Genomic DNA, 17,174 nt, shown 5'->3' with positions numbered 1-17,174 from the left:
AAGACATGCTGTCAACCTCTAGATCCCTCACATGCCTGCACTTTTCGGCTTGCTGCTGCTGCAATCCACGCGTTTTAGATCTGCATAACTCCACCTCTTTTAGCACAGTACCCTCAACCCCCGGCTGTTCCCACCCGCCTCAACACCGTTGGAAGGGAGGAGAACCAATTAAGGCGGGGGGGGGGTGGAACGAGCAGCTGTCTACCCTTAGCAGGAGGGTTGCTGATTAATTACCTCTCCTGCTGCTGCTGCTGCTGCTGGCTGTCCAGCAGCAGACTGAAGGTGGCTGCTGCTGTGCGCAGGTATATAAAGGCTCAGAGCCTATTATGACACGCGCAGCCAGCGTTCCATTGCCACATTCCGTCTACTGCAGGCGGGATACCTGGATGGCTGAATGTCACTGAGAAGCTCACAGAGACCGCCATAAGCAACAGTTTAAAAGAATGCCACAGACTAATCAACCAAACTTTTTGGGTTGGTTTCTCTTTTATAGTCTGCAGGCATTAAATGAAAGAAGTCAGTGTTCCAGCAGAGGGAGACAACGTTTCAGAAAAGGCATTGTAGCAAACCAAAAAAGAAATTTTAAGCGCAGCAGAGTAACCAGCTCACATACCTGTTAGCTCAGGTGAGTTTAAAAGGCTGCTGTTGATAACAAGGGCATTTGCTAAATAGATGGTGTGTGTGCAACAATATACTGAAAGGTCAATTATATTGTGCAGCTTATCTCACCACCTGTAGTTATTTAGGTGAAAGCTCCAAAATGCTTGCCTAATATGTCTGTTTATCCAAAAGGAAGTATAGAGGGAGAGCTAGATAGATAGCATTGCATTACATTACATGGCAATGCAATGCACAGTTGCTGAAGTTGAACCAAAATGAGCTTGTCATCTGGCTTCTGCAACTTTTAACATGAAAAATCCAATGAGGAGAAGAAAAGCAAAGCCAAAGAGTCCATCCCAAAATCCGACAAACAAGCCAAATGAACAAAAGGCATTGAATTCAATTCTTTCTGATTTTAGAAACTGCATTAAAGAAGGGGTGCACCGGTCCTGGAGATACTGCAATACCAGGTCAATGCGTGGAGTGGACAGAGCAAGCTCTTTTTCCATCTCCCTGTTCTAAAAATCCATTTAATATATGGTCCCCAGATAGGGGACGTATCAGATATTAAACTGATAAGAACAGATTTTTTTTTTTTATCGAAAGCCCGAATTCGTGTACAAAACCCGAGTGCGCTTAAAAAAGTGACAAGTGCCACAAAAAAAGTGCACTAGGATGCTGGTCTTCTTGAAACCCTCTCCAAAAGGAGAAGGGTCCCCCAAACCATTCCCCGTCCCTCCGAGCCAAAAGGCCACAGCGAGGAACAGGGACAAAAAGCCACCTCCAGCCGAAGCCAGAGGCGACCCAATCTTACCCCCAGCACCTGCCCGAGTTCTCACCCGAGCAAGGCACTGGGAGCCAAAGACTGTGCTCCCCTCCCGGAAGAGGGGAGCCAACAACGCTCTCCTCCCGAAAGAGGAGAGCCAGGGGGGTTCAGGGGGGAGCGGAACCTGATGGCCACACACTCCCCCCCTAGACCTGCCAAGAGAGGAACCCGTAAGGGAACCGCATCCCGACAAAATCCTAGTAGGACGTGACACACGTGAATAAGTGGACACACAGTGACAAAGAAATTAAATAAATAGTGAAGGTTTCACAGTATAATACTGCCCGGACCTTCGACCGGGAATTGAAAAATTCCCCATCCTAAGGCCAGAAGGCCCGGAATAAGGGTGTGTGCGAAGAAAGAAAATTTGAAGTGCTTGTGCAAATGTGCCATAAACTCAAGTGGGGTTCCCAATCCCAGTGAGTTAAGGCACCCCAGGGTCACCACTCCTGGGGCACTTCACACTTCGGGCTTTCGATCTTCCCCGGCCCAATGGCGTCGATCCTGGGGTCCATGCTTTCCACCAGATGACTATATTAGCCACCTGGCGTACTAACAAGCGCCTAAACCCCAGTGTGCATAATGTATCAATCTACTAGGGCGGCCAACATCCAAAACCGCCTTTTCGAAAGATACTACACTTGATCTTAGCCAAAAGGCCGAGAAGCGATAACCAGAATTGGTTTCCGACTACGGTGCCACCCAAGGATTCTGAAAAGTCCATTTGTGGAGATGGCCACCTGGACTCCCGTTAAGAAGACATGCTGTCAACCTCTAGATCCCTCACATGCCTGCACTTTTCGGCTTGCTGCTGCTGCAATCCACGCGTTTTAGATCTGCATAACTCCACCTCTTTTAGCACAGTACCCTCAACCCCCGGCTGTTCCCACCCGCCTCAACACCGTTGGAAGGGAGGAGAACCAATTAAGGCGGGGGGGGGGGTGGAACGAGCAGCTGTCTACCCTTATCAGGAGGGTTGCTGATTAATTACCTCTCCTGCTGCTGCTGCTGCTGCTGGCTGTCCAGCAGCAGACTGAAGGTGGCTGCTGCTGTGCGCAGGTATATAAAGGCTCAGAGCCTATTATGACACGCGCAGCCAGCGTTCCATTGCCACATTCCGTCTACTGCAGGCGGGATACCTGGATGGCTGAATGTCACTGAGAAGCTCACAGAGACCGCCATAAGCAACAGTTTAAAAGAATGCCACAGACTAATCAACCAAACTTTTTGGGTTGGTTTCTCTTTTATAGTCTGCAGGCATTAAATGAAAGAAGTCAGTGTTCCAGCAGAGGGAGACAACGTTTCAGAAAAGGCATTGTAGCAAACCAAAAAAGAAATTTTAAGCGCAGCAGAGTAACCAGCTCACATACCTGTTAGCTCAGGTGAGTTTAAAAGGCTGCTGTTGATAACAAGGGCATTTGTTAAATAGATGGTGTGTGTGCAACAATATACTGAAAGGTCAATTATATTGTGCAGCTTATCTCACCACCTGTAGTTATTTAGGTGAAAGCTCCAAAATGCTTGCCTAATATGTCTGTTTATCCAAAAGGAAGTATAGAGGGAGAGCTAGATAGATAGCATTGCATTACATTACATGGCAATGCAATGCACAGTTGCTGAAGTTGAACCAAAATGAGCTTGTCATCTGGCTTCTGCAACTTTTAACATGAAAAATCCAATGAGGAGAAGAAAAGCAAAGCCAAAGAGTCCATCCCAAAATCCGACAAACAAGCCAAATGAACAAAAAGCATTGAATTCAATTCTTTCTGATTTTAGAAACTGCATTAAAGAAGGGGTGCACCGGTCCTGGAGATACTGCAATACCAGGTCAATGCGTGGAGTGGACAGAGCAAGCTCTTTTTCCATCTCCCTGTTCTAAAAATCCATTTAATATATGGTCCCCAGATAGGGGACGTATCAGATATTAAACTGATAAGAACAGATACTACACTTGATCTTAGCCAAAAGGCCGAGAAGCGATAACCAGAATTGGTTTCCGACTACACTGCCACCCAAGGATTCTGAAAAGTCCATTTGTGGAGATGGCCACCTGGACTCCCGTTAAGAAGACATGCTGTCAACCTCTAGATCCCTCACATGCCTGCACTTTTCGGCTTGCTGCTGCTGCAATCCACGCGTTTTAGATCTGCATAACTCCACCTCTTTTAGCACAGTACCCTCAACCCCCGGCTGTTCCCACCCGCCTCAACACCGTTGGAAGGGAGGAGAACCAATTAAGGCGGGGGGGGGGGGTGGAACGAGCAGCTGTCTACCCTTAGCAGGAGGGTTGCTGATTAATTACCTCTCCTGCTGCTGCTGCTGCTGGCTGTCCAGCAGCAGACTGAAGGTGGCTGCTGCTGTGCGCAGGTATATAAAGGCTCAGAGCCTATTATGACACGCGCAGCCAGCGTTCCATTGCCACATTCCGTCTACTGCAGGCGGGATACCTGGATGGCTGAATGTCACTGAGAAGCTCACAGAGACCGCCATAAGCAACAGTTTAAAAGAATGCCACAGACTAATCAACCAAACTTTTTGGGTTGGTTTCTCTTTTATAGTCTGCAGGCATTAAATGAAAGAAGTCAGTGTTCCAGCAGAGGGAGACAACGTTTCAGAAAAGGCATTGTAGCAAACCAAAAAAGAAATTTTAAGCGCAGCAGAGTAACCAGCTCACATACCTGTTAGCTCAGGTGAGTTTAAAAGGCTGCTGTTGATAACAAGGGCATTTGCTAAATAGATGGTGTGTGTGCAACAATATACTGAAAGGTCAATTATATTGTGCAGCTTATCTCACCACCTGTAGTTATTTAGGTGAAAGCTCCAAAATGCTTGCCTAATATGTCTGTTTATCCAAAAGGAAGTATAGAGGGAGAGCTAGATAGATAGCATTGCATTACATTACATGGCAATGCAATGCACAGTTGCTGAAGTTGAACCAAAATGAGCTGGTCATCTGGCTTCTGCAACTTTTAACATGAAAAATCCAATGAGGAGAAGAAAAGCAAAGCCAAAGAGTCCATCCCAAAATCCGACAAACAAGCCAAATGAACAAAAAGCATTGAATTCAATTCTTTCTGATTTTAGAAACTGCATTAAAGAAGGGGTGCACCGGTCCTGGAGATACTGCAATACCAGGTCAATGCGTGGAGTGGACAGAGCAAGCTCTTTTTCCATCTCCCTGTTCTAAAAATCCATTTAATATATGGTCCCCAGATAGGGGACGTATCAGATATTAAACTGATAAGAACAGATACTACACTTGATCTTAGCCAAAAGGCCGAGAAGCGATAACCAGAATTGGTTTCCGACTACGGTGCCACCCAAGGATTCTGAAAAGTCCATTTGTGGAGATGGCCACCTGGACTCCCGTTAAGAAGACATGCTGTCAACCTCTAGATCCCTCACATGCCTGCACTTTTCGGCTTGCTGCTGCTGCAATCCACGCGTTTTAGATCTGCATAACTCCACCTCTTTTAGCACAGTACCCTCAACCCCCGGCTGTTCCCACCCGCCTCAACACCGTTGGAAGGGAGGAGAACCAATTAAGGCGGGGGGGGGGGTGGAACAAGCAGCTGTCTACCCTTAGCAGGAGGGTTGCTGATTAATTACCTCTCCTGCTGCTGCTGCTGCTGCTGGCTGTCCAGCAGCAGACTGAAGGTGGCTGCTGCTGTGCGCAGGTATATAAAGGCTCAGAGCCTATTATGACACGCGCAGCCAGCGTTCCATTGCCACATTCCGTCTACTGCAGGCGGGATACCTGGATGGCTGAATGTCACTGAGAAGCTCACAGAGACCGCCATAAGCAACAGTTTAAAAGAATGCCACAGACTAATCAACCAAACTTTTTGGGTTGGTTTCTCTTTTATAGTCTGCAGGCATTAAATGAAAGAAGTAAGTGTTCCAGCAGAGGGAGACAACGTTTCAGAAAAGGCATTGTAGCAAACCAAAAAAGAAATTTTAAGCGCAGCAGAGTAACCAGCTCACATACCTGTTAGCTCAGGTGAGTTTAAAAGGCTGCTGTTGATAACAAGGGCATTTGCTAAATAGATGGTGTGTGTGCAACAATATACTGAAAGGTCAATTATATTGTGCAGCTTATCTCACCACCTGTAGTTATTTAGGTGAAAGCTCCAAAATGCTTGCCTAATATGTCTGTTTATCCAAAAGGAAGTATAGAGGGAGAGCTAGATAGATAGCATTGCATTACATTACATGGCAATGCAATGCACAGTTGCTGAAGTTGAACCAAAATGAGCTTGTCATCTGGCTTCTGCAACTTTTAACATGAAAAATCCAATGAGGAGAAGAAAAGCAAAGCCAAAGAGTCCATCCCAAAATCCGACAAACAAGCCAAATGAACAAAAAGCATTGAATTCAATTCTTTCTGATTTTAGAAACTGCATTAAAGAAGGGGTGCACCGGTCCTGGAGATACTGCAATACCAGGTCAATGCGTGGAGTGGACAGAGCAAGCTCTTTTTCCATCTCCCTGTTCTAAAAATCCATTTAATATATGGTCCCCAGATAGGGGACGTATCAGATATTAAACTGATAAGAACAGATACTACACTTGATCTTAGCCAAAAGGCCGAGAAGCGATAACCAGAATTGGTTTCCGACTACGGTGCCACCCAAGGATTCTGAAAAGTCCATTTGTGGAGATGGCCACCTGGACTCCCGTTAAGAAGACATGCTGTCAACCTCTAGATCCCTCACATGCCTGCACTTTTCGGCTTGCTGCTGCTGCAATCCACGCGTTTTAGATCTGCATAACTCCACCTCTTTTAGCACAGTACCCTCAACCCCCGGCTGTTCCCACCCGCCTCAACACCGTTGGAAGGGAGGAGAACCAATTAAGGCGGGGGGGGGGGTGGAACGAGCAGCTGTCTACCCTTAGCAGGAGGGTTGCTGATTAATTACCTCTCCTGCTGCTGCTGCTGCTGCTGGCTGTCCAGCAGCAGACTGAAGGTGGCTGCTGCTGTGCGCAGGTATATAAAGGCTCAGAGCCTATTATGACACGCGCAGCCAGCGTTCCATTGCCACATTCCGTCTACTGCAGGCGGGATACCTGGATGGCTGAATGTCACTGAGAAGCTCACAGAGACCGCCATAAGCAACAGTTTAAAAGAATGCCACAGACTAATCAACCAAACTTTTTGGGTTGGTTTCTCTTTTATAGTCTGCAGGCATTAAATGAAAGAAGTCAGTGTTCCAGCAGAGGGAGACAACGTTTCAGAAAAGGCATTGTAGCAAACCAAAAAAGAAATTTTAAGCGCAGCAGAGTAACCAGCTCACATACCTGTTAGCTCAGGTGAGTTTAAAAGGCTGCTGTTGATAACAAGGGCATTTGCTAAATAGATGGTGTGTGTGCAACAATATAGTGAAAGGTCAATTATATTGTGCAGCTTATCTCACCACCTGTAGTTATTTTGGTGAAAGCTCCAAAATGCTTGCCTAATATGTCTGTTTATCCAAAAGGAAGTATAGAGGGAGAGCTAGATAGATAGCATTGCATTACATTACATGGCAATGCAATGCACAGTTGCTGAAGTTGAACCAAAATGAGCTTGTCATCTGGCTTCTGCAACTTTTAACATGAAAAATCCAATGAGGAGAAGAAAAGCAAAGCCAAAGAGTCCATCCCAAAATCCGACAAACAAGCCAAATGAACAAAAAGCATTGAATTCAATTCTTTCTGATTTTAGAAACTGCATTAAAGAAGGGGTGCACCGGTCCTGGAGATACTGCAATACCAGGTCAATGCGTGGAGTGGACAGAGCAAGCTCTTTTTCCATCTCCCTGTTCTAAAAATCCATTTAATATATGGTCCCCAGATAGGGGACGTATCAGATATTAAACTGATAAGAACAGATACTACACTTGATCTTAGCCAAAAGGCCGAGAAGCGATAACCAGAATTGGTTTCCGACTACGGTGCCACCCAAGGATTCTGAAAAGTCCATTTGTGGAGATGGCCACCTGGACTCCCGTTAAGAAGACTTGCTGTCAACCTCTAGATCCCTCACATGCCTGCACTTTTCGGCTTGCTGCTGCTGCAATCCACGCGTTTTAGATCTGCATAACTCCACCTCTTTTAGCACAGTACCCTCAACCCCCGGCTGTTCCCACCCGCCTCAACACCGTTGGAAGGGAGGAGAACCAATTAAGGCGGGGGGGGGGGTGGAACGAGCAGCTGTCTACCCTTAGCAGGAGGGTTGCTGATTAATTACCTCTCCTGCTGCTGCTGCTGCTGCTGGCTGTCCAGCAGCAGACTGAAGGTGGCTGCTGCTGTGCGCAGGTATATAAAGGCTCAGAGCCTATTATGACACGCGCAGCCAGCGTTCCATTGCCACATTCCGTCTACTGCAGGCGGGATACCTGGATGGCTGAATGTCACTGAGAAGCTCACAGAGACCGCCATAAGCAACAGTTTAAAAGAATGCCACAGACTAATCAACCAAACTTTTTGGGTTGGTTTCTCTTTTATAGTCTGCAGGCATTAAATGAAAGAAGTCAGTGTTCCAGCAGAGGGAGACAACGTTTCAGAAAAGGCATTGTAGCAAACCAAAAAAGAAATTTTAAGCGCAGCAGAGTAACCAGCTCACATACCTGTTAGCTCAGGTGAGTTTAAAAGGCTGCTGTTGATAACAAGGGCATTTGCTAAATAGATGGTGTGTGTGCAACAATATACTGAAAGGTCAATTATATTGTGCAGCTTATCTCACCACCTGTAGTTATTTAGGTGAAAGCTCCAAAATGCTTGCCTAATATGTCTGTTTATCCAAAAGGAAGTATAGAGGGAGAGCTAGATAGATAGCATTGCATTACATTACATGGCAATGCAATGCACAGTTGCTGAAGTTGAACCAAAATGAGCTTGTCATCTGGCTTCTGCAACTTTTAACATGAAAAATCCAATGAGGAGAAGAAAAGCAAAGCCAAAGAGTCCATCCCAAAATCCGACAAACAAGCCAAATGAACAAAAAGCATTGAATTCAATTCTTTCTGATTTTAGAAACTGCATTAAAGAAGGGGTGCACCGGTCCTGGAGATACTGCAATACCAGGTCAATGCGTGGAGTGGACAGAGCAAGCTCTTTTTCCATCTCCCTGTTCTAAAAATCCATTTAATATATGGTCCCCAGATAGGGGACGTATCAGATATTAAACTGATAAGAACAGATACTACACTTGATCTTAGCCAAAAGGCCGAGAAGCGATAACCAGAATTGGTTTCCGACTACGGTGCCACCCAAGGATTCTGAAAAGTCCATTTGTGGAGATGGCCACCTGGACTCCCGTTAAGAAGACATGCTGTCAACCTCTAGATCCCTCACATGCCTGCACTTTTCGGCTTGCTGCTGCTGCAATCCACGCGTTTTAGATCTGCATAACTCCACCTCTTTTAGCACAGTACCCTCAACCCCCGGCTGTTAACACCCGCCTCAACACCGTTGGAAGGGAGGAGAACCAATTAAGGCGGGGGGGGGGGTGGAACGAGCAGCTGTCTACCCTTAGCAGGAGGGTTGCTGATTAATTACCTCTCCTGCTGCTGCTGCTGCTGCTGGCTGTCCAGCAGCAGACTGAAGGTGGCTGCTGCTGTGCGCAGGTATATAAAGGCTCAGAGCCTATTATGACACGCGCAGCCAGCGTTCCATTGCCACATTCCGTCTACTGCAGGCGGGATACCTGGATGGCTGAATGTCACTGAGAAGCTCACAGAGACCGCCATAAGCAACAGTTTAAAAGAATGCCACAGACTAATCAACCAAACTTTTTGGGTTGGTTTCTCTTTTATAGTCTGCAGGCATTAAATGAAAGAAGTCAGTGTTCCAGCAGAGGGCGACAACGTTTGAGAAAAGGCATTGTAGCAAACCAAAAAAGAAATTTTAAGCGCAGCAGAGTAACCAGCTCACATACCTGTTAGCTCAGGTGAGTTTAAAAGGCTGCTGTTGATAACAAGGGCATTTGCTAAATAGATGGTGTGTGTGCAACAATATACTGAAAGGTCAATTATATTGTGCAGCTTATCTCACCACCTGTAGTTATTTAGGTGAAAGCTCCAAAATGCTTGCCTAATATGTCTGTTTATCCAAAAGGAAGTATAGAGGGAGAGCTAGATAGATAGCATTGCATTACATTACATGGCAATGCAATGCACAGTTGCTGAAGTTGAACCAAAATGAGCTTGTCATCTGGCTTCTGCAACTTTTAACATGAAAAATCCAATGAGGAGAAGAAAAGCAAAGCCAAAGAGTCCATCCCAAAATCCGACAAACAAGCCAAATGAACAAAAAGCATTGAATTCAATTCTTTCTGATTTTAGAAACTGCATTAAAGAAGGGGTGCACCGGTCCTGGAGATACTGCAATACCAGGTCAATGCATGGAGTGGACAGAGCAAGCTCTTTTTCCATCTCCCTGTTCTAAAAATCCATTTAATATATGGTCCCCAGATAGGGGACGTATCAGATATTAAACTGATAAGAACAGATACTACACTTGATCTTAGCCAAAAGGCCGAGAAGCGATAACCAGAATTGGTTTCCGACTACGGTGCCACCCAAGGATTCTGAAAAGTCCATTTGTGGAGATGGCCACCTGGACTCCCGTTAAGAAGACATGCTGTCAACCTCTAGATCCCTCACATGCCTGCACTTTTCGGCTTGCTGCTGCTGCAATCCACGCGTTTTAGATCTGCATAACTCCACCTCTTTTAGCACAGTACCCTCAACCCCCGGCTGTTCCCACCCGCCTCAACACTGTTGGAAGGGAGGAGAACCAATTAAGGCGGGGGGGGGGGTGGAACGAGCAGCTGTCTACCCTTAGCAGGAGGGTTGCTGATTAATTACCTCTCCTGCTGCTGCTGCTGCTGCTGGCTGTCCAGCAGCAGACTGAAGGTGGCTGCTGCTGTGCGCAGGTATATAAAGGCTCAGAGCCTATTATGACACGCGCAGCCAGCGTTCCATTGCCACATTCCGTCTACTGCAGGCGGGATACCTGGATGGCTGAATGTCACTGAGAAGCTCACAGAGACCGCCATAAGCAACAGTTTAAAAGAATGCCACAGACTAATCAACCAAACTTTTTGGGTTGGTTTCTCTTTTATAGTCTGCAGGCATTAAATGAAAGAAGTCAGTGTTCCAGCAGAGGGAGACAACGTTTCAGAAAAGGCATTGTAGCAAACCAAAAAAGAAATTTTAAGCGCAGCAGAGTAACCAGCTCACATACCTGTTAGCTCAGGTGAGTTTAAAAGGCTGCTGTTGATAACAAGGGCATTTGCTAAATAGATGGTGTGTGTGCAACAATATACTGAAAGGTCAATTATATTGTGCAGCTTATCTCACCACCTGTAGTTATTTAGGTGAAAGCTCCAAAATGCTTGCCTAATATGTCTGTTTATCCAAAAGGAAGTATAGAGGGAGAGCTAGATAGATAGCATTGCATTACATTACATGGCAATGCAATGCACAGTTGCTGAAGTTGAACCAAAATGAGCTTGTCATCTGGCTTCTGCAACTTTTAACATGAAAAATCCAATGAGGAGAAGAAAAGCAAAGCCAAAGAGTCCATCCCAAAATCCGACAAACAAGCCAAATGAACAAAAGCATTGAATTCAATTCTTTCTGATTTTATAAACTGCATTAAAGAAGGGGTGCACCGTCCTGGAGATACTGCAATACCAGGTCAATGCGTGGAGTGGACAGAGCAAGCTCTTTTTCCATCTCCCTGTTCTAAAATCCATTTAATATATGGTCCCCAGATAGGGGCGTACCAGATATTAAACTGATAAGAACAGATACTACACTTGATCTTAGCCAAGAGGCCGAGAAGCGATAACCAGAATTGGTTTCCGACTACGGTGCCACCCAAGGATTCTGAAAAGTCCATTTGTGGAGATGGCCACCTGGACTCCCGTTAAGAAGACATGCCTGTCAACCTCTAGATCCCTCACATGCCTGCACTTTTCGGCTTGCTGCTGCTGCAATCCACGCGTTTTAGATCTGCATAACTCCACCTCTTTTAGCACAGTACCCTCAACCCCCGGCTGTTCCCACCCGCCTCAACAACTGTGGAAGGGAGGAGAACCAATTAAGGCGGGGGGGGGGGGGTGGAAAGAGCAGCTGTCTACCCTTAGCAGGAGGTTGCTGATTAATTACCTCTCCTGCTGCTGCTGCTGCTGCTGGCTGTCCAGCAGCAGACTGAAGGTGGCTGCTGCTGTGCGCAGGTATATAAAGGCTCAGAGCCTATTATGACACGCGCAGCCAGCGTTCCATTGCCACATTCCGTCTACTGCAGGCGGGATACCTGGATGGCTGAATGTCACTGAGAAGCTCACAGAGACCGCCATAAGCAACAGTTTAAAAGAATGCCACAGACTAATCAACCAAACTTTTTGGGTTGGTTTCTCTTTTATAGTCTGCAGGCATTAAATGAAAGAAGTCAGTGTTCCAGCAGAGGGAGAACAACGTTTCAGAAAAGGCATTGTAGCAAACCAAAAAAGAAATTTTAAGCGCAGCAGAGTAACCAGCTCACATACCTGTTAGCTCAGGTGAGTTTAAAAGGCTGCTGTTGATAACAAGGGCATTTGCTAAATAGATGGTGTGTGTGCAACAATATACTGAAAGGTCAATTATATTGTGCAGCTTATCTCACCACCTGTAGTTATTTAGGTGAAAGCTCCAAAATGCTTGCCTAATATGTCTGTTTATCCAAAAGGAAGTATAGAGGGAGAGCTAGATAGATAGCATTGCATTACATTACATGGCAATGCAATGCACAGTTGCTGAAGTTGAACCAAAATGAGCTTGTCATCTGGCTTCTGCAACTTTTAACATGAAAAATCCAATGAGGAGAAGAAAAGCAAAGCCAAAGAGTCCATCCCAAAATCCGACAAACAAGCCAAATGAACAAAAAGCATTGAATTCAATTCTTTCTGATTTTAGAAACTGCATTAAAGAAGGGGTGCACCGGTCCTGGAGATACTGCAATACCAGGTCAATGCGTGGAGTGGACAGAGCAAGCTCTTTTTCCATCTCCCTGTTCTAAAAATCCATTTAATATATGGTCCCCAGATAGGGGACGTATCAGATATTAAACTGATAAGAACAGATACTATACTTGATCTTAGCCAAGAGGCCGAGAAGCGATAACCAGAATTGGTTTCCGACTACGGTGCCACCCAAGGATTCTGAAAAGTCCATTTGTGGAGATGGCCACCTGGACTCCCGTTAAGAAGACATGCTGTCAACCTCTAGATCCCTCACATGCCTGCACTTTTCGGCTTGCTGCTGCTGCAATCCACGCGTTTTAGATCTGCATAACTCCACCTCCTTTAGCACAGTACCCTCAACCCCCGGCTGTTCCCACCCGCCTCAACACCGTTGGAAGGGAGGAGAACCAATTAAGGCGGGGGGGGGGGGTGGAACGAGCAGCTGTCTACCCTTAGCAGGAGGGTTGCTGATTAATTACCTCTCCTGCTGCTGCTGCTGCTGCTGGCTGTCCAGCAGCAGACTGAAGGTGGCTGCTGCTGTGCGCAGGTATATAAAGGCTCAGAGCCTATTATGACACGCGCAGCCAGCGTTCCATTGCCACATTCCGTCTACTGCAGGCGGGATACCTGGATGGCTGAATGTCACTGAGAAGCTCACAGAGACCGCCATAAGCAACAGTTTAAAAGAATGCCACAGACTAATCAACCAAACTTTTTGGGTTGGTTTCTCTTTTATAGTCTGCAGGCATTAAATGAAAGAAGTCAGTGTTCCAGCAGAGGGAGACAACGTTTCAGAAAAGGCATTGTAGCAAACCAAAAAAGAAATTTTAAGCGCAGCAGAGTAACCAGCTCACATACCTGTTAGCTCAGGTGAGTTTAAAAGGCTGCTGTTGATAACAAGGGCATTTGCTAAATAGATGGTGTGTGTGCAACAATATACTGAAAGGTCAATTATATTGTGCAGCTTATCTCACCACCTGTAGTTATTTAGGTGAAAGCTCCAAAATGCTTGCCTAATATGTCTGTTTATCCAAAAGGAAGTATAGAGGGAGAGCTAGATAGATAGCATTGCATTACATTACATGGCAATGCAATGCACAGTTGCTGAAGTTGAACCAAAATGAGCTTGTCATCTGGCTTCTGCAACTTTTAACATGAAAAATCCAATGAGGAGAAGAAAAGCAAAGCCAAAGAGTCCATCCCAAAATCCGACAAACAAGCTTAATGAACAAAAAGCATTGAATTCAATTCTTTCTGATTTTAGAAACTGCATTAAAGAAGGGGTGCACCGGTCCTGGAGATACTGCAATACCAGGTCAATGCGTGGAGTGGACAGAGCAAGCTCTTTTTCCATCTCCCTGTTCTAAAAATCCATTTAATATATGGTCCCCAGATAGGGGACGTATCAGATATTAAACTGATAAGAACAGATACTACACTTGATCTTAGCCAAAAGGCCGAGAAGCGATAACCAGAATTGGTTTCCGACTACGGTGCCACCCAAGGATTCTGAAAAGTCCATTTGTGGAGATGGCCACCTGGACTCCCGTTAAGAAGACATGCTGTCAACCTCTAGATCCCTCACATGCCTGCACTTTTCGGCTTGTTGCTGCTGCAATCCACGCGTTTTAGATCTGCATAACTCCACCTCTTTTAGCACAGTACCCTCAACCCCCGGCTGTTCCCACCCGCCTCAACACCGTTGGAAGGGAGGAGAACCAATTAAGGCGGGGGGGGGGTGGAACGAGCAGCTGTCTACCCTTAGCAGGAGGGTTGCTGATTAATTACCTCTCCTGCTGCTGCTGCTGGCTGTCCAGCAGCAGACTGAAGGTGGCTGCTGCTGTGCGCAGGTATATAAAGGCTCAGAGCCTATTATGACACGCGCAGCCAGCGTTCCATTGCCACATTCCGTCTACTGCAGGCGGGATACCTGGATGGCTGAATGTCACTGAGAAGCTCACAGAGACCGCCATAAGCAACAGTTTAAAAGAATGCCACAGACTAATCAACCAAACTTTTTGGGTTGGTTTCTCTTTTATAGTCTGCAGGCATTAAATGAAAGAAGTCAGTGTTCCAGCAGAGGGAGACAACGTTTCAGAAAAGGCATTGTAGCAAACCAAAAAAGAAATTTTAAGCGCAGCAGAGTAACCAGCTCACATACCTGTTAGCTCAGGTGAGTTTAAAAGGCTGCTGTTGATAACAAGGGCATTTGCTAAATAGATGGTGTGTGTGCAACAATATACTGAAAGGTCAATTATATTGTGCAGCTTATCTCACCACCTGTAGTTATTTAGGTGAAAGCTCCAAAATGCTTGCCTAATATGTCTGTTTATCCAAAAGGAAGTATAGAGGGAGAGCTAGATAGATAGCATTGCATTACATTACATGGCAATGCAATGCACAGTTGCTGAAGTTGAACCAAAATGAGCTTGTCATCTGGCTTCTGCAACTTTTAACATGAAAAATCCAATGAGGAGAAGAAAAGCAAAGCCAAAGAGTCCATCCCAAAATCCGACAAACAAGCCAAATGAATAAAAAGCATTGAATTCAATTCTTTCTGATTTTAGAAACTGCATTAAAGAAGGGGTGCACCGGTCCTGGAGATACTGCAATACCAGGTCAATGCGTGGAGTGGACAGAGCAAGCTCTTTTTCCATCTCCCTGTTCTAAAAATCCATTTAATATATGGTCCCCAGATAGGGGACGTATCAGATATTAAACTGATAAGAACAGATACTACACTTGATCTTAGCCAAAAGGCCGAGAAGCGATAACCAGAATTGGTTTCCGACTACGGTGCCACCCAAGGATTCTGAAAAGTCCATTTGTGGAGATGGCCACCTGGACTCCCGTTAAGAAGACATGCTGTCAACCTCTAGATCCCTCACATGCCTGCACTTTTCGGCTTGCTGCTGCTGCAATCCACGCGTTTTAGATCTGCATAACTCCACCTCTTTTAGCACAGTACCCTCAACCCCCGGCTGTTCCCACCCGCCTCAACACCGTTGGAAGGGAGGAGAACCAATTAAGGCGGGGGGGGGGGGTGGAACGAGCAGCTGTCTACCCTTAGCAGGAGGGTTGCTGATTAATTACCTCTCCTGCTGCTGCTGCTGCTGGCTGTCCAGCAGCAGACTGAAGGTGGCTGCTGCTGTGCGCAGGTATATAAAGGCTCAGAGCCTATTATGACACGCGCAGCCAGCGTTCCATTGCCACATTCCGTCTACTGCAGGCGGGATACCTGGATGGCTGAATGTCACTGAGAAGCTCACAGAGACCGCCATAAGCAACAGTTTAAAAGAATGCCACAGACTAATCAACCAAACTTTTTGGGTTGGTTTCTCTTTTATAGTCTGCAGGCATTAAATGAAAGAAGTCAGTGTTCCAGCAGAGGGAGACAACGTTTCAGAAAAGGCATTGTAGCAAACCAAAAAAGAAATTTTAAGCGCAGCAGAGTAACCAGCTCACATACCTGTTAGCTCAGGTGAGTTTAAAAGGCTGCTGTTGATAACAAGGGCATTTGCTAAATAGATGGTGTGTGTGCAACAATATACTGAAAGGTCAATTATATTGTGCAGCTTATCTCACCACCTGTAGTTATTTAGGTGAAAGCTCCAAAATGCTTGCCTAATATGTCTGTTTATCCAAAAGGAAGTATAGAGGGAGAGCTAGATAGATAGCATTGCATTACATTACATGGCAATGCAATGCACAGTTGCTGAAGTTGAACCAAAATGAGCTTGTCATCTGGCTTCTGCAACTTTTAACATGAAAAATCCAATGAGGAGAAGAAAAGCAAAGCCAAAGAGTCCATCCCAAAATCCGACAAACAAGCCAAATGAACAAAAAGCATTGAATTCAATTCTTTCTGATTTTAGAAACTGCATTAAAGAAGGGGTGCACCGGTCCTGGAGATACTGCAATACCAGGTCAATGCGTGGAGTGGACAGAGCAAGCTCTTTTTCCATCTCCCTGTTCTAAAATTCCATTTAATATATGGTCCCCAGATAGGGGACGTATCAGATATTAAACTGATAAGAACAGATACTACACTTGATCTTAGCCAAAAGGCCGAGAAGCGATAACCAGAATTGGTTTCCGACTACGGTGCCACCCAAGGATTCTGAAAAGTCCATTTGTGGAGATGGCCACCTGGACTCCCGTTAAGAAGACATGCTGTCAACCTCTAGATCCCTCACATGCCTGCACTTTTCGGCTTGCTGCTGCTGCAATCCACGCGTTTTAGATCTGCATAACTCCACCTTTTTTAGCACAGTACCCTCAACTCCCGGCTGTTCCCACCCGCCTCAACACCGTTGGAAGGGAGGAGAACCAATTAAGGCGGGGGGGGGGGTGGAACGAGCAGCTGTCTACCCTTAGCAGGAGGGTTGCTGATTAATTACCTCTCCTGCTGCTGCTGCTGGCTGTCCAGCAGCAGACTGAAGGTGGCTGCTGCTGTGCGCAGGTATATAAAGGCTCAGAGCCTATTATGACACGTGCAGCCAGCGTTCCATTGCCACATTCCGTCTACTGCAGGCGGGATACCTGGATGGCTGAATGTCACTGAGAAGCTCACAGAGACCGCCATAAGCAACAGTTTAAAAGAATGCCACAGACTAATCAACCAAACTTTTTGGGTTGGTTTCTCTTTTATAGTCTGCAGGCATTAAATGAAAGAAGTCAGTGTTCCAGCAGAGGGAGACAACGTTTCAGAAAAGGCATTGTAGCAAACCAAAAAAGAAATTTTAAGCGCAGCAGAGT

The 17,174-nt window shown here is 45.9% G+C and overlaps 12 non-coding genes and 1 pseudogene across 12 annotated transcripts; all 13 read right to left on the bottom strand.

The window, feature by feature from the left end:
* Positions 1 to 1,033: 1,033 nt before the first annotated feature.
* On the bottom strand, positions 1,034 to 1,217 carry LOC141244958 (U2 spliceosomal RNA). Its single transcript, XR_012308850.1, has one exon. It is a non-coding gene; the product is annotated as a U2 spliceosomal RNA (small nuclear RNA).
* Positions 1,218 to 2,005: 788 nt separating this feature from the next.
* LOC141244971 (U2 spliceosomal RNA) lies at positions 2,006 to 2,097 on the bottom strand (annotated as a pseudogene).
* A 1,119-nt stretch (positions 2,098 to 3,216) lies between these two features.
* Positions 3,217 to 3,407, bottom strand: LOC141244920 (U2 spliceosomal RNA). Its single transcript, XR_012308815.1, has one exon. It is a non-coding gene; the product is annotated as a U2 spliceosomal RNA (small nuclear RNA).
* Positions 3,408 to 4,524: 1,117 nt separating this feature from the next.
* Positions 4,525 to 4,715, bottom strand: LOC141244919 (U2 spliceosomal RNA). Its single transcript, XR_012308814.1, has one exon. It is a non-coding gene; the product is annotated as a U2 spliceosomal RNA (small nuclear RNA).
* Positions 4,716 to 5,834: 1,119 nt separating this feature from the next.
* Positions 5,835 to 6,025, bottom strand: LOC141244918 (U2 spliceosomal RNA). Its single transcript, XR_012308813.1, has one exon. It is a non-coding gene; the product is annotated as a U2 spliceosomal RNA (small nuclear RNA).
* Positions 6,026 to 7,144: 1,119 nt separating this feature from the next.
* Positions 7,145 to 7,335, bottom strand: LOC141244917 (U2 spliceosomal RNA). The gene has a single exon (XR_012308812.1). It is a non-coding gene; the product is annotated as a U2 spliceosomal RNA (small nuclear RNA).
* Positions 7,336 to 8,454: 1,119 nt separating this feature from the next.
* On the bottom strand, positions 8,455 to 8,645 carry LOC141244916 (U2 spliceosomal RNA). The gene has a single exon (XR_012308811.1). It is a non-coding gene; the product is annotated as a U2 spliceosomal RNA (small nuclear RNA).
* A 1,119-nt stretch (positions 8,646 to 9,764) lies between these two features.
* LOC141244922 (U2 spliceosomal RNA) lies at positions 9,765 to 9,955 on the bottom strand. Its single transcript, XR_012308817.1, has one exon. It is a non-coding gene; the product is annotated as a U2 spliceosomal RNA (small nuclear RNA).
* A 1,118-nt stretch (positions 9,956 to 11,073) lies between these two features.
* On the bottom strand, positions 11,074 to 11,261 carry LOC141244953 (U2 spliceosomal RNA). The gene has a single exon (XR_012308846.1). It is a non-coding gene; the product is annotated as a U2 spliceosomal RNA (small nuclear RNA).
* Positions 11,262 to 12,383: 1,122 nt separating this feature from the next.
* Positions 12,384 to 12,574, bottom strand: LOC141244944 (U2 spliceosomal RNA). Its single transcript, XR_012308837.1, has one exon. It is a non-coding gene; the product is annotated as a U2 spliceosomal RNA (small nuclear RNA).
* Positions 12,575 to 13,694: 1,120 nt separating this feature from the next.
* On the bottom strand, positions 13,695 to 13,885 carry LOC141244914 (U2 spliceosomal RNA). The gene has a single exon (XR_012308809.1). It is a non-coding gene; the product is annotated as a U2 spliceosomal RNA (small nuclear RNA).
* A 1,112-nt stretch (positions 13,886 to 14,997) lies between these two features.
* Positions 14,998 to 15,188, bottom strand: LOC141244913 (U2 spliceosomal RNA). The gene has a single exon (XR_012308808.1). It is a non-coding gene; the product is annotated as a U2 spliceosomal RNA (small nuclear RNA).
* A 1,117-nt stretch (positions 15,189 to 16,305) lies between these two features.
* On the bottom strand, positions 16,306 to 16,496 carry LOC141244932 (U2 spliceosomal RNA). Its single transcript, XR_012308826.1, has one exon. It is a non-coding gene; the product is annotated as a U2 spliceosomal RNA (small nuclear RNA).
* Between the last annotated feature and the right edge of the window lie 678 nt (positions 16,497 to 17,174).

This window comes from Phyllobates terribilis, unplaced genomic scaffold, assembly GCF_046119375.1.
Source record: "Phyllobates terribilis strain yellow unplaced genomic scaffold, ASM4611937v1 Scaffold_1631__1_contigs__length_240842, whole genome shotgun sequence".
Lineage (NCBI taxonomy): Eukaryota > Metazoa > Chordata > Amphibia > Anura > Dendrobatidae > Phyllobates > Phyllobates terribilis.
This window is presented reverse-complemented; position numbering and strand designations above follow the sequence as displayed.